The sequence below is a fragment of the Euprymna scolopes genome, chromosome 8 (assembly GCF_053919585.1).
Source record: "Euprymna scolopes isolate OS-2025 chromosome 8, ASM5391958v1, whole genome shotgun sequence".
Classification (NCBI taxonomy): Eukaryota; Metazoa; Mollusca; class Cephalopoda; order Sepiida; family Sepiolidae; genus Euprymna; species Euprymna scolopes.
The window spans coordinates 62441260-62456184 of NC_136489.1; the positions used below are offsets into that span (position 1 = coordinate 62441260).

The 14925-nt window shown below is 30.3% G+C and overlaps 1 protein-coding gene across 3 annotated transcripts in view; it reads left to right on the top strand.

Annotated features, from left to right (window-relative positions):
• The window catches only part of LOC145283593 (5-hydroxytryptamine receptor 1D-like), a 1014695-nt gene that overhangs the window by 403926 nt on the left and 595844 nt on the right, over positions 1-14925 (top strand). The window lies entirely within an intron of this gene.

Sequence of the window (14925 nt, forward strand, 5' to 3'; positions counted from 1 at the left end):
ACTAAATAGAAAATTGGCTCCATACTTATAATAAATAGCAGATCTAAATACATGAAAATGGATTATGTAAGCGTATCTTATTTTCAATTAACGTCATATGACGTCCTTATATATGTATAATCTATGGTATATAAAATTACCGATCGGTTTACAAAGGTATATATGTTACATCATAATTGTTTCGAATAAATATAACATATTTATTTAAAAAAATATTTCATATTAAAGTTCATATTTATAAATTGTCGATTACAATTTATTATCTGAGTTTTAACTGCTTGCATCAATAAGAGGAGATACTTAGATGCATATCAATATGCAATTCTGGACTTATTCAACTCAATCATAAATGAGGGCATGCATTGCGGCGCATTACTTACTGTATCTGATTACGAATGTAGTGAATTATGAGTTTACTCTAGTCTAGGGTGTAAATATTCGCGGTTCGTAAGAAAAGTACTATTAAGTAAGTTCTGTATCTATATACATATATATATATATATATATATATATATATATATATAGATAGATAGATAGATAGATATAAAATAAACGCATATATACATATATATATATATATATATATATATATATATATATATATATAAAATAAACATAGATTATTTTATAGATTACAGGCGCGTTCAAAATTTTTCTTTTATTAATATTATTGTTTTTTTTTTCCTTTTTTCCCCTTGTACACATTTTTTCTGAATTATTCCACGGATTTCTGTCTTTGGATTATTTTCGACCATCTTACAATTACGGGAGTTGCTTGGATTTTACTTGTGCAAATGGAAATTCAATTAACTTTCTTGAAGTTATATACTTGAATTTTACCGTCACTGGATTATTTATCTTCCACCAGACTATCCATTCCCGTGTAATCACCTTTTTCTGCACCATATTCCCTCTGCTTCACGTTTTTTTTTATCAAGTAAGATATTTGACTAACTTGCTGTTTTATCAAATACTTTTGCATGCAAAATCCGATCCCGCATTTTACTAATTCCTACTCTCTGATAAGAAGGAAAGTATTTCTTCGAAACTGCGCGGATTAAGGACTATCCACTTATCTAGTGTTGTATTTCCAGATTAAATATGTTTTAACTCATTTCAAAGTGTTTGTTAACATGTTTCATTAACTGTTTGCTCGTGTTTATATATATATATATATATATATATATATATATATATATATATATATATATATATATATATATATATATATATATAGTTTCGATACTTTTTGTGACCAAGAGCGGAGGTCCGCTTGAAATATAAAAAATAACAATAAAATATTAAATACAAAAAGTAACATCGTTTTTCATGCTTCAAAATACCCTCATAACCTTTAAATCACTATCCTAGAAGCATAGGTGGACTTTTAACATTATATATATATATATATATATATATATATATATATGTATATATATATATATATATATATATCTGTAGAAATATATTTTTATAATATATACCAATCCTTATTTAAGAAGCTCAATGTAATTACAAAGAAATATAGTGAATAAATAACTAAAACTATATTCCAAAATTCATGATGTTGACCACCTTATAATTTATTCCTTTAATTCAGTTAACATTTACAATTGTTGGCAGTATCTGCTTCGTAACACAAATTTAATCATTTATTATATCAATCAGTGAATCTATTATGCCCTTAACTCATCAGAAGAAATAGCAACATCCGTCAAATTGAATTTAAAAATGGGGTAATAGAAACATATACAAGGTATTTGCAGCTTCTCTTCAAATGTACAGGTTTTTATCATGTCAAATCACACTTTATTTCCTTTTGACGTATTGGTTTTTGCTATTTCTCTATCTGTCGGTAGCTAAGATGGTCGCGAAAATGGATTATTTAATAATGAATTAAGCTGAAGTCGCATAGTTCTGGTTTAAATTCTAACCGATAGTATTCAAGTCATATGTTTATTGCATTTAAAATAATTACTACGTATTGAATAATTATCCAGATACAAATGCCTCTATAATAATAAAGAAGAAATTTGCATGATTTATATATATATATATATACATATATATATATATATATATATATATATATATATATATATATATATATATTAGGTCGAAAGAGAAATATTTAGTTCTCTTACTTCAAAAATGAATAGTCAAAACGTATGACATTCATTTTTATGACAAAATATTTACTATTGCAAATAAAACCGTTAGAACGGGTAAACACTAGCAACAGCAAGACTGCATACCTGTAGCCTTTTTTTATTCCGCAGCTACGTGTTTTTGTGTTACCACTTCCGATCGAAACCATAACATTTTTGACATATATTATATCCTCATTTTCTTTATAAAATCGATAAAGATTATGTCGAATTTTTGTGGAAACAATAGGAGCATGCTGAGAATATTTCATTAGATTTGATGAAGTGTTTATCTATACGAAATCTTGCGATTTACTTACATAGAATTTTAAAACCGAATGGTTTCACCATTTTAGTTTGCATGAAGTCAATTTGGAAACACTTGTTAGGAGAGACTATAAACCACAAATGATATTTTATATATGACAATGTTGAACGATCATATTATTATAATTTTCTACAACTGATGGAATAGATTGCATTTAGTGAAGTATAACATAGTTTATCTAATTTCCCTTTACTAATCTTGATTCGATATACTTCTTGTCTGCTCACATCAAAGATAATTACGATAAGAAGAAGCTACGCGTTCGTGACACCCCTCTGGTGATGCATGTGGAATGACGCTTCAAAAAATAGTGAAGAAATGATAAATGTGAGAATGGGAAGTGCAAACGTCGCCTTCACATTTTCGCCAAATATCAGAAAAATCTCATGGATGGATCAAAAGTTATGGGGTAAGCAGTGTCATTTTTTTGCAATTGGGGGAGGGGGCAGTTCTGACCCTTTATGAGCTCTTGGGAACGCTGAATCCCAGTGAAAATTGACAAACAATGCAGTTTCCCGCTGAAAATCATGTATATTTGAATTCAACCATATTGAAAAGTACTATATAGACATAATATCAAGTTATTGAGGAATATGAAGAAAAAGCTCCGAAAAGGCATGTGTTTAGTCATAAAATTCCAGAGGCATGCGAACAAGAATTTTGCCAGAGTCACCTATACTGAATTTATATTAATGAACAATGGACTCTACATTTTGGCATAGTTTCAGGAAAATCTAACGACTGGATCAATCGATATGGGACTAAAACTGACATCTTTGGCCATTTTGGGGCATTTGGATCTGGGTTGGGCCCCTGGGGACGACATAACCAAGTGTAAATGGATAACGGTGCAGTTTCAAGCCTTAACAGATGTATATTTGAGTTGACCACAATTAAAACCCATCTATAGTCAAGCATATCAAGTTTTTGTTGGGAAATATAAAAAAAGAACCAAAAATAGGAGGGGTAGCACTGAAAGTCTCCGGGGAGGCGAAGCAGATTTTCCCAGGGTCACCGGTACTGGATTTATATAAATAATAATAAGCTCCAAATTTTGGCCAAGTGTAAACAAAATGTAATGGATGGATCAAAGTTATGGGCAAAATGTGTAATGTTTAGCCATTTGGCGGCATTTTGGACCTGTTTTGCGCCCCTCGGGGCACAACGGTAATTTTTGTAAAAATGTTTCTCTTTTACTGTAAATACACTCTGTGGCAAAAGTTCAGGAAAAAAATAATGGACGGTTATCTGGCAATAGTCCGCACTAACGGACCCACGGACGCATGGACGCCAAAGAAAACATAGGTGGCTCGCTGATAAATCGACGCACCAACAAGACAAGACTATTATTGAAATAAATTAGATTAGAAAAGCATAAAAGTATGAAAAGAAAATACTACCAGAAATATTGTAAAAAATCTGCATGATATTATATATGTCTATAATAGGACAGTGATAAATTGTTTTGAATTTTGTAATGAAATTTAGTTTCCAACAGAGGTGTAATTAACGGCTATGTAGGCAATATCTCCTTAGATTTTAAAAAGTTTTTATAGACAAGCAAGTGTTTTCTTACATTTCACGCTATCATAAAAATAGGTATATTTAATATTGTGAAACTTGAAAGTGTTAAATAAAATTAAGAATAGTTCCTGGCAACTTATTCAATGGCACAAATAGTTATTTCCCCCTTAAAATAAATATAAATTTTCTAAATTCTAAAGTAATTATTCAAAATTAGTTTACTTAAAAAACTACCGACCTGGCACAGTTTTGATGTGTATTAAAAAATATAAACTTTCCTGTACATAATATATTTTCTGATTGACATGTATTTTGAATAACGTTGCACAACAGTTTGTTTGCCATTTCACTTGACTCACTTTTACATAATATTGTTTCTAAGTGGCGTGTAATGTATTCACTTTAGAGATCATGTTTCTATCAACATTACATTGTTATATTTTAAGCCTTATTTGCTATACTATTCCTATTAATGTATAGGAAGGTTATATTGTGCCTATGCTTACATCGAAATAACGAATTTATTTTTACAATGGTTTATCCTCTATAATAATGCTTTCCTGCTGTCCAGTGTAAATTTGAAATCGTATTCAAGGAAATGGCAATGTAACATTAAACATTTTATTTCAGTTTATTTATTAATTTATTAGACTCATAATAAAATAAAGCTCTATATTTAACATATTCTGATGTTCATTTCAATTTCTTTTCTGTTAATATATTTTACATATATGGTCCACAGAATATTGTTAATTTAGCACTTTTTATTTCATAGTCATTGTTTTGTATAACTTCGTGCTATTTGTTAAATATTGTGTGTGGAGTTGCTTTCCCTTAGGACGATAAATATTTCTATTTTACAGATTTCTAATAAAGAGTATCTGATAAATTCGCCGGTTTTCTTTGTTACGTGGTTATTTCTTTTCGTTTATATATTGCATATTGCATGTGAACATGAAAATTAATATAAATAAGAGTAAGTTTAAACGTGACTAGTTGTTAAAAGTGGACACTAAGAATGCGAGACATTTTACTAAAAATAGAATAAATTTATTACTTAAAATATTGCAGGATCAAGTTTTTTTTAATTTCAATTTTTAATTACATTTAAATTCTTTATGCTGCTATATTTTAAGATATAAATTTATTCTATTTTTGCAAAAATATCTTATCTTTGTTCTTTTCTACTTTCAACAGCCAGTCCTTTAAATTGTTATAAACTTATTTTTAACCATATTACTTTTAATTCAATCATTTTCCTATGTAATCCATGATTTTTCGAGGCATTTCTGTAAAATAATATTTATCTTTTTTGGCGTTCAATAGCATATGCCTTGTCCACAATTCTAAAAAAATATTACCAATTTCTTAAATGGACTAATTAAAAAATCAAATAAAGACGTACATAAGTAAATAAACAGACACTAGGGTAAAAAAGAGCGATATAGAATTATTGGGCGATGTCGTAACCGAAATATCATCAGACGTAGCACGGGAAAGAGCATAAATTTTGTAAACTCTGTATATAACGCAAATTTAAAGGCATGCGAGCGATATTCCTGCTATGATTTATTAATGTGTCCGCGACGAAAAATTTGATATACTAACCAACAGCCAATCAGAAGTTATTGTCTCTAAAACTTCAATGTTGAAAAAGTGGCTATGGTATAATCAACAGCCAATCAGGAAAACAGCTCCTCTCATATTCCTTTTTAATTTGGAGATTTTTAACACCAATAATTTTATTATAACTTCTGTTTTAATGAACGAAAATTGAAGATTTTTATTTCAAACAAGAGCTGAGAAGGTGATCTATAAACTATAAAATATTTTGAAATTTGGTCGCAAAATGAGTGAGCGCTGAAGATTTAAAACATATCTAAATGAGTAAATCTAACACTCACCAATATATTTAAACAATATCTTTTTGTAATGATATTCCAATCTGAAGTGTACGTTACATGTTTTGGTTCTTGTTTTTCCAAACAGGCTATTTATGCATGTACTTATGAACGTATACTTTTCAGTTGAGTTGCGTTTATTGATATTTCTACCAGACTAGTTTCTGAAATATTTTTCTTAGTCATTGTGTTATTTTACGATGTTTTACATTCAATATGAGGCTTAATTCGATATTATCCTATTGCTTCTATCTGCTATCAATAGCAAATATGTCTCCATTTCCAGATGTCTGCCGTGTTTTATTTCTTATGTTAATTTTACAAAATGTCCATGCAGCTGTTTATCTTCCCACTTTCTAGTTTTATCCCGTTTCGCTGCTCTCCACCTTGTTTATCTTGGCTGTGTTTTTCTATGAGATATTTTAGCATTTCTATTTTTATTATCGCATCGCTGCATACTTGTCATTTTCTCATACCTTCTTCTTTACCGAAGGCGATAATATGTACACTATTTCTGTTGTCTTTTCTGTAATGTCAGGAGGATTCGTTTGTTGAATGCATGTATGTCAGTGTTTATGTTATCCAATTCATGAAAATCCCTTAGTTACTTTTTTTTCATGGAGGTCATCAATCATTAAGGCCCGGCCCAAATTTGGGATAAGGGTTATCGTAGCAATCGTTAATAGGGCAGATCTAATAAAGTGTCTTACTTAAGGGCGCGGTTAATCAGGAACTAGTTTATGTTGGACTTGAGGACATCCAAGTTGTAGTCAGGTTGGAAACAACCATCGGAAAAAAGTTCAACAGGTGTGCACTTCTAAGAAAGAAGTTTTGTGCATGGAATCTACGTTTTGATTAAGGCACAGATAAGGAGTGGGGAAATTACTGAGAGTGGTTTCAATTAGACGGGTGTTTTTGTAAAATATTGGCGAGGGGGTGGCAGAGATTGGAGCTCAGATGAGCACCTTTCATGGAAATATAGATAAAACAACGACAGGTTCACAAGGTCCCTTCTGTGGGAAAGAGGTTGCAAGTTAGAGACAAGGGCATCCGCAATAGGCTACGAAGTTTATTTTATAGTCTCCTATTGCAGGATAGACTGTTTTAGCGGCTCCTGCCCAGATATGGAAGCAGTGCCCCATCCTTGGACGTACTTGGCTTTTATATAGATAGAGAATTGCATCAGCAGTGAGATATCTTCTGGAGCGGTAGAAGGGTCCAACCATTGTTTCAGCGACCTTAACAACATATTTGATGCACGTGTCCCATTTAGGATCAGGAGTAAATGTCAATCCCAGAAGCTTGTCAAAACATGGAGCCTCCCCAAGACGAAACGCATCCATTTCAATTGATGTCAGATGGGGACCAGAGCGTTGATGATGTAAAGATAGAAGCTTGGTTTTAGATGCATTAAAAGTAACCAGCCACCTCTTTCCCCATTGTCTCACGCGTCCATGATCAGAGTAGAGAGAATCAGAGAGAACTTTGTCATTTACGGCCTTAGATGTGTTGCAATAGATGGCCGTGTCGCCAACGAATGATTTAAGTATGTGTTTTGGGAGATCATTGATGTAGGTCAGGCAGGAAGAGAGTTGGGCCCAGGATAGCCTCTTGAGGGGCACCAGCATTAATACCGTAGGCTTCTGATTTCTTCGCATCAACCACTACACTTATGAGCCTATCAGAGAGAAAGTATTTAATAACTGAGAAAACATTTCCAGTTATACCGTAGTTATACCGCAGTTATACCGTCCTAAGTGTTTATTGAACTATTTCATGATATTGATTGAGTATGTAAAATCCTTGAGATATTTATAAACCTCTACTTTAAAGAATAATAAGATCAGATCTATGAGTTTGCTGCAAAAATAATGTCTTTTTAGCCGTTGAACTTGTATATGAAAACGACATTATCTTTGCACCAACCTTGAAACTTTCTAATGTGTCTATGGTTTTCGTTTGTATATATTCACATTCGTCATATTCTTCTTTTTGTTCTTGTTTACTTCGATTTCTGTAATATATCTTTAAATATTGTCGTTTTACATTTTCTTATTAGTAATTCTTTTTCTGAATTTTCCGTGTGTCTTCTCATGCTGCGTATTATTATTTCTATTTATTTCTATCGGTATATCCGATGATATCATTTATTTATTCAGCTGAAAATTAACCTACATAACCCACATGCTAAGAGGAATCAGTTAATGATTTATTCGAATACCGATATATTTTTTATGAGTATAACAGTATATGTTTGTTTATTGAAAATAGAAAAAATAAAACAATCCTAATGCGCCAGATTTAATTACGCATTTAACGTATTTTTATTGCCACCATTAAAATGTCGCAACAACCACCTCTGCCTTTTCTGATAAAGATAAACTTCTAACTACTTAAATGTGTACACTCATAAAAGATAAGCATTATCAATATTTCCTGTAGTAAATTCTAAGTATAATGCATTTGTATATGGTAATCCGTTATATTATTTTCACTCGTCTTACTTACTCACCAGTAAATATTATATGACATGTGAGTTAAATTCAAGAACACATAAACTTGTGCACATGAAAACCGAATACAGTATGCCATAGTAAAACGATTATGGAAGACGAATTATGGAAGATATTAGGAAAACTGTCATTATTGTCTTTAAAATATTATTTACTAATTAAATCACCGGGAAAATTCACCTTAAACTTTTATTATAAAGTTGATTTTTTTATATCATCGCAACATTTTCATTTGAGGTTGCAAGTTAAAAAATACTATCGATTACTATATTGTCCAATTGTCCTACTGTACACACTTTAACTCTTATCCTCAAGTGGTCTATCGGCCTTGATAAGTGGTAATGACTATGTAAAAAAGCATAATGATTAGCAGTGCTTTTTTTAACGTGTAACTATGTTTTGTAAATATCCGTCGATGAGTCTTATTAAGGAGAACAACAAATTAATTTTGTATTTTATTCTTCCAACAAAATCGCTCCAATTTTAAATAGATCTAAATGATAATCTATACATCTATGAATGGTTTATACTCATCGAATTCTTGAGCTACAGACTTGCACTTTGGTATATAAGGTATTCAGTTTTGTAGAAAACATTGTAATTCGTTTTCATCTGAAATAAAGACCCGCTAATATGTCAAAATTGATTACTTTATAACTGTGAGCTATCGAATTTTATCTGGTTTTACATGTTTCACGAATGCGCATGCGTGAATCGTTAACGTGACAGATTACTTATGCTAAGATAAAGTAGGTTTAAAACACTTTTAAAATATCGTGTCAAATAGGTCTATTAGTAAACGTACTTGACTCACTATTTTTAGCCTTGAGTTACGATCTCGGCTAGAGTATTTTTTTTTACTTACAGTGTGTTTCTGTTTTTGGTTTTTGTTGTTTTTTTTACTTAATTTTACATGAATTTAATGTTACTTTTAATGCATACAGTAGGCCTGTTTATAATAAAAAAGAATTCTGCATTAATTAATGTATAATATGTATGCGTATTTTACGACCGGGAAACGCAAAATTAAGTGCTAGTAACTATCTAAAAGTTATCATTTACCTATTATAAATGGTATTAGTGAACATGTTCGGTTTAAAGTATTATAATTTATAAAATGTTTATATTTTAGATGTAATTAATATTTTTGTGGCATTATTTCTGTTCTGATAATTGTCAATCCCAGGATTTTTGTTGTGAAGTAGTTACATATTAAGTGACAAAATGCTTGATTCCAGCCTATCAGATTACCTGTTTCTATTTGCAAGTAATGTAATATGTAAATACGCAATTCTAGAAAGCATTAATGTAAACACGATTTAAAAAAAGAATAGAGTAACTAAGTTATGTCGAATAAAAGCGAGCTGTTTTATCTCAGCTAATCTCTGTTTTATATTTGGGTCTTTTTTTATTTCAGTAAAATACAGGTCACCGGATTCCATATGTTCTGTAACATCTATAGTGTACAAAAATTAGAAAAAAAGCATTTTATTGTACAATAAAATACGAGGGGAAAGTAAAATTGAAGAAAGTACAAATATAGCATTGCAGTTTAAAACGTCCCTTTACTTCGATATTTTTCTGCGCCAGGGTACGTTACGCCACATTTATCGATTCTTTTAATACTAGGGGATTATAAGAATACATTATATTCCATTAAGGGATTATTTATATTTAACCGGTTAGTTAGAAATGTTACGCGTTCGGTATACTGTGACATGGTGTCTGACCTACGGTTTATTTTTATGGTTATATATATATACATGGTTACATCAATCGAGGATGCTTGTCTTGAATTAAAAATAGTTGAACGTTTTATATTCGTACTTTATTTGTATCATTATATATAAACATTCATGATTTCTGATTAAATGCGCCTGATAGGAGAGTTGTTATATCTAAGTAACAGAGTACAGAAAGATATTTTGTATCGAAGCCGTCACTATTTGTTTTAAATTCGGGACACCGGATAAAGTAAAGCGTATCTATTGTCAGTGTTGCTCACACGGATAATGTGTGTGTTTGAACAAACACAAAGCAATTTTGCGAATATATTGGATACTTTTACGGAGAATTTGACGCCGAGTAGATAATCCAATAATAATTAGAACAATGTGCCTTGTTTTGAAGTCTTAACTATTGATATATAGTTTCAGTCAGATCATTATTTACGTGCCACTAAAGATTTGATTTAAAATGGTTCTCGGTTTTTGATGTAACTAATTTAATAACTATATACATTCGTTTTCTTAACTATGTATATATACATATATATATATATATATATATATATATATATATATACCCATATATCTCTCTTTCTCAATATATATATATACATGTATATATATATATATATACATATTCCTGCAAAAATACTGACGTTAGAACGTCATGTATCTCTCGTAACATCTGTAACATTTTCTTTATATTTTAAAAAATATTAATTTACCCTTATTTTTATGAGTTTTAATAATAATAGTTTTATTTGATAAAATAATATGTAAATAAATGGAGAAAAACATTTACATATTGTGTTAGAGTTAACAGGTTTGAACGTAACCGTATAAAATCTTCCATAACACACGCTAGATAGAAAATGTGCGTTATGTTTACAATTTATGGTAAAAAGAGAAATACATAAACTGTATTCTGTAAGGTTAAAATGAAGTTACATATAAAATATGATAAAAATAAACGTAGTCTTATAATTTATTATTGAAACCCCTATGCATATATATTAGTAGTAGTAGTAGTAGTAGTATCGTATTTAAAGAGTATTAGTAGTAGTAATATTAGGGGTAGTATTAATATTATTATTATCACAGCATCATGAGTTTACCGTATATATATATATATATATATATATATATATATATATATATATAAGTAATCCTTGGAATATTTGTTATTAGTAGTCTAAATAACCACTGGCACGATTGCTTCGACATTTGGTATAATATGTTTACTGTACCCATGCGTGATTTTATATATCTCTTTTTAATTATAACATTACACTTAATTTTCTTTAATAAATAGGTGGGTTTCTTTGTACTATGGACCATATTTTTTATTTGGGGGCAATTATTTATCACCGCCTGCCGTCACGTGACATCACTTATAGGATATTTTGATCTCAGCACTCACCACTACAAGCTGTGGTGGTCTCGTTTAATCTAAACAAAATGTGTTTATTTGTGTGTGTTTTTATATAAATAAAGCATCGTAATTTTTAACATTAAAAAAATAATTTTGACAGGAAATTACGAAAATAGCCCCTACAGTCCGTATTAATAAAGTCGATATAACTCGAAGCGAAATGAATTTCTCGCAGTACCGATGCTATTTTTAGCACAACCAAGTTGTTTTTTTTATTTAAATCAATATCTTAGGACTTTGCCAATTATCTTTGAAATAGACCCAGAAAACTTATATTTATCTCTAAAATGATTTTACAATGAATTTAATTTACTGCAAAATTTAGCTGACTTTGTAAGCTCGCCGTGAAAAAAAATTGCATAACTTTTTTTTCACGTGTACAAATATCTTTTTTCCTTTGGGAAATTTAGTTTAGTCCTTAATCTGTCAAATACAATCCAAAAGTTTCGGAAACCTACAAAAAAATATTCGTTTATTTTTGCCCGTACCTAAACAATGGATATTAGCAACAAATCAACCATTGTGCAATGGATCATCTTTTTACTATTTATGAAATTAAAGATTCAATTAGATTCTTATTTTAGTCACCTAAATTATGTAGTGTGAAAGGAGTTTAGAATTTATACCCAAACTTAAATATTATTTTTACTTCAATAAAAATAACATTAATACACTAAGTTAGGTAACATTTGTATAGGATGCTCTGCTTTACGGTTGTTTATAAAAGGGCACGGAAATTTAAGATTCGTTCCCTTTTAAATTCGGTACATTTTTACATTACGTCGTTTTCATCGTTCGCATTCGACATGTTAACTGTTTTTGGGGATTCTGACAAGGCTATGGGGTGGCTATTCCGAAAGGCGTTCTTAACATGGGGAGGGTTGGCATGTCTATTCCGAGAGCCGTTCTTAAAGTGAGTCGATTGGAGTGTGTATTTGTTGTAAACGTGCCTTACAAACTGTAATTTTCGACATTTCCAATGTGAACGATAAGGTGGAATTATGTAAAAAATAATAAAAATGTATACCAAACTGACATTTTCGCTTGAAATTTGAATTATTTCCCTTTCATTAATAACTTTTTTTTTCTTTTAAATATTTTGTGTTTATATATATATATATATATATATATATATATATATATATATATATATATATATATAAAGTACAATTGTTTAATATTATTCTTTTGATTACATTCGTTTGGGGGGCACAATTAAATAAAAGATTAAAACGAAGAGAACTTTAAGTTTACGTTCGATTTTTACAACAACCGTACCAATAAGAGGAATTGATTTAGTAGGATTTGAATTAGAAGCTGAGCACTTGTTAAAATTATTGAATTGTTGAATTGTTTACATTTTGGTTTAATTTGTTAGTTTGTCAATCGCTGATAGCCCACTCAAAAATTGAACACAATACGAAATCCAAAAGAATTGTAGTCATGCAGAATTTGACACCCACCCTTGATTCCAATCATGGTTAGGGTTCGACCGGCAATCACCGGATTCAACCGAGCGTTGTTCAAATGTTGAAATATTAAATCGATATTTTTTATATTTTTTTGCATAACTAATTAATTAATTAATTAAAGATGGGAGTATATTTCTGTTTATTTTCTGAACATATGTTGACAAAAATAATTTGTACATTCCCTTAAAAAAATCAAACTTTTCTCTAATTTCACCTAATAATTTACAGTGTTTATCTTTTCTTTTTATAATAATTAATTTCATTTTCAGAAAAAAAAACGTTTACTGTCCAATTAACTTTAAAAATGTCAGGTGTCCTTAAAACCCCCATTACTCTAACAATTTATGGTAAAAAAAATACATATTTTTTAGGAAAAACAACAACTGTTATTGATAAAAAAGGCAGAAAATAACAAAACTAAACAAACAATACAAAATGCAATTTTTCTTGTAAAATGTGTTCCATTTTACCAAACTGAGCGACAGCAACACGTGGTGGTACAGCTAGTATTTTTTGTAAATTCGTAACACATTAATATAAATCAACTTTAATTATTCTTTAACCGAATTTAATTGTTAATCTTCGCTTCGCTAGTTTTTATACTTTTTTAAATATAATATCGGAGATCAGAAATTGATATTTCCGAATATGTTAGAACTTCATCGATTTATCGAATTTTGCAAAAAATCCAGTATGGCGTTTATTGCTTTTAACAATTAAATCGATTCCCGATAACAAAATAAATAAGAAATATATAAACACATGAGAAGCTATAATAGTTTGTGGCATATTGTATATAAATTATACAGCTTTATAACGTTAACTTCAAAAAGGCGAAAATCGCATTAACCAGGTTTATTGATTACGCTCTAATTTGCATAAATATATATTTAATTTTTTTTAAACTGATATTTATTTTCACTTTCATTTTGTACGTTCTATTACGTTTACCCTGACAGATATACAGGCAGAATGAAAACGCAGATGTAGAGCTTATTAAATAGTTCTATAGATATACAGACAAAAAGATCCGGCTTGCTCGTATCATCATTGCCTGGTGAGGAGGGGCAATTATTCGATATAAAGTCGCTCAAACGAACAGTAAATGGATGTAGTAAGATTCAAAATTATCACAAACGTATAAAAACTAAGAATGGTTCCTAATTATAAGTAATCCCCTTTTCCATAGTGGAATATCAGGACAAAATCAGTAGATTTACTCCAAGCAGTAGGATCTTTCACAGGGATGCGCCCACGTTGGTAACATTAAGAGGCGTAAACAGTATAAGCCTTCCCTTACTTATAATAGATTATCATGCTATGTTTGGTAAGAACAAGTGTACAAGAAACGGCGTGAGAGTACACAGGAATCTGTTATAAGTAGCCTCCCCGAGGGGGACTACCCCTTTGGTGGGGTTTTTTATATCATACCCATTCCAAAGTTCTCATTATATGTGATCAGTTTTGTATCAGGTTGACACTATAGTTCTTGTGTTTTTTAATATTTAAATTCAGATGAACATATATCGGCTAAAACTAAGGTAGGGGTCTGCTATTGTCATAAAGGAGAGTTGAGCCTTTTCTGTTGAGTAATGCTGGGTTGTGTTGTCCAAGTTTCTGATATATTTTATCAATTTCCTTTTTTAAAGTACTTTGTCGTAATAACGTCGCCTGAATTATAAAACTGTGACGGATGAGACCAGTCACTGATCACGAAACAGGCAGTTTGTCCTGCAATTGCTGAAACTCTAGTTTCGGGAAGTGTTGCGGTCTATAACCAATGACCACATAGACGTCGCCGTTTGTCGAATAAAATCCCCTTTTTCTCAAAAGTCATAATCCGATCGAGAAATAGGTCGTTCTTTTTTCCCTGAAAAAAAG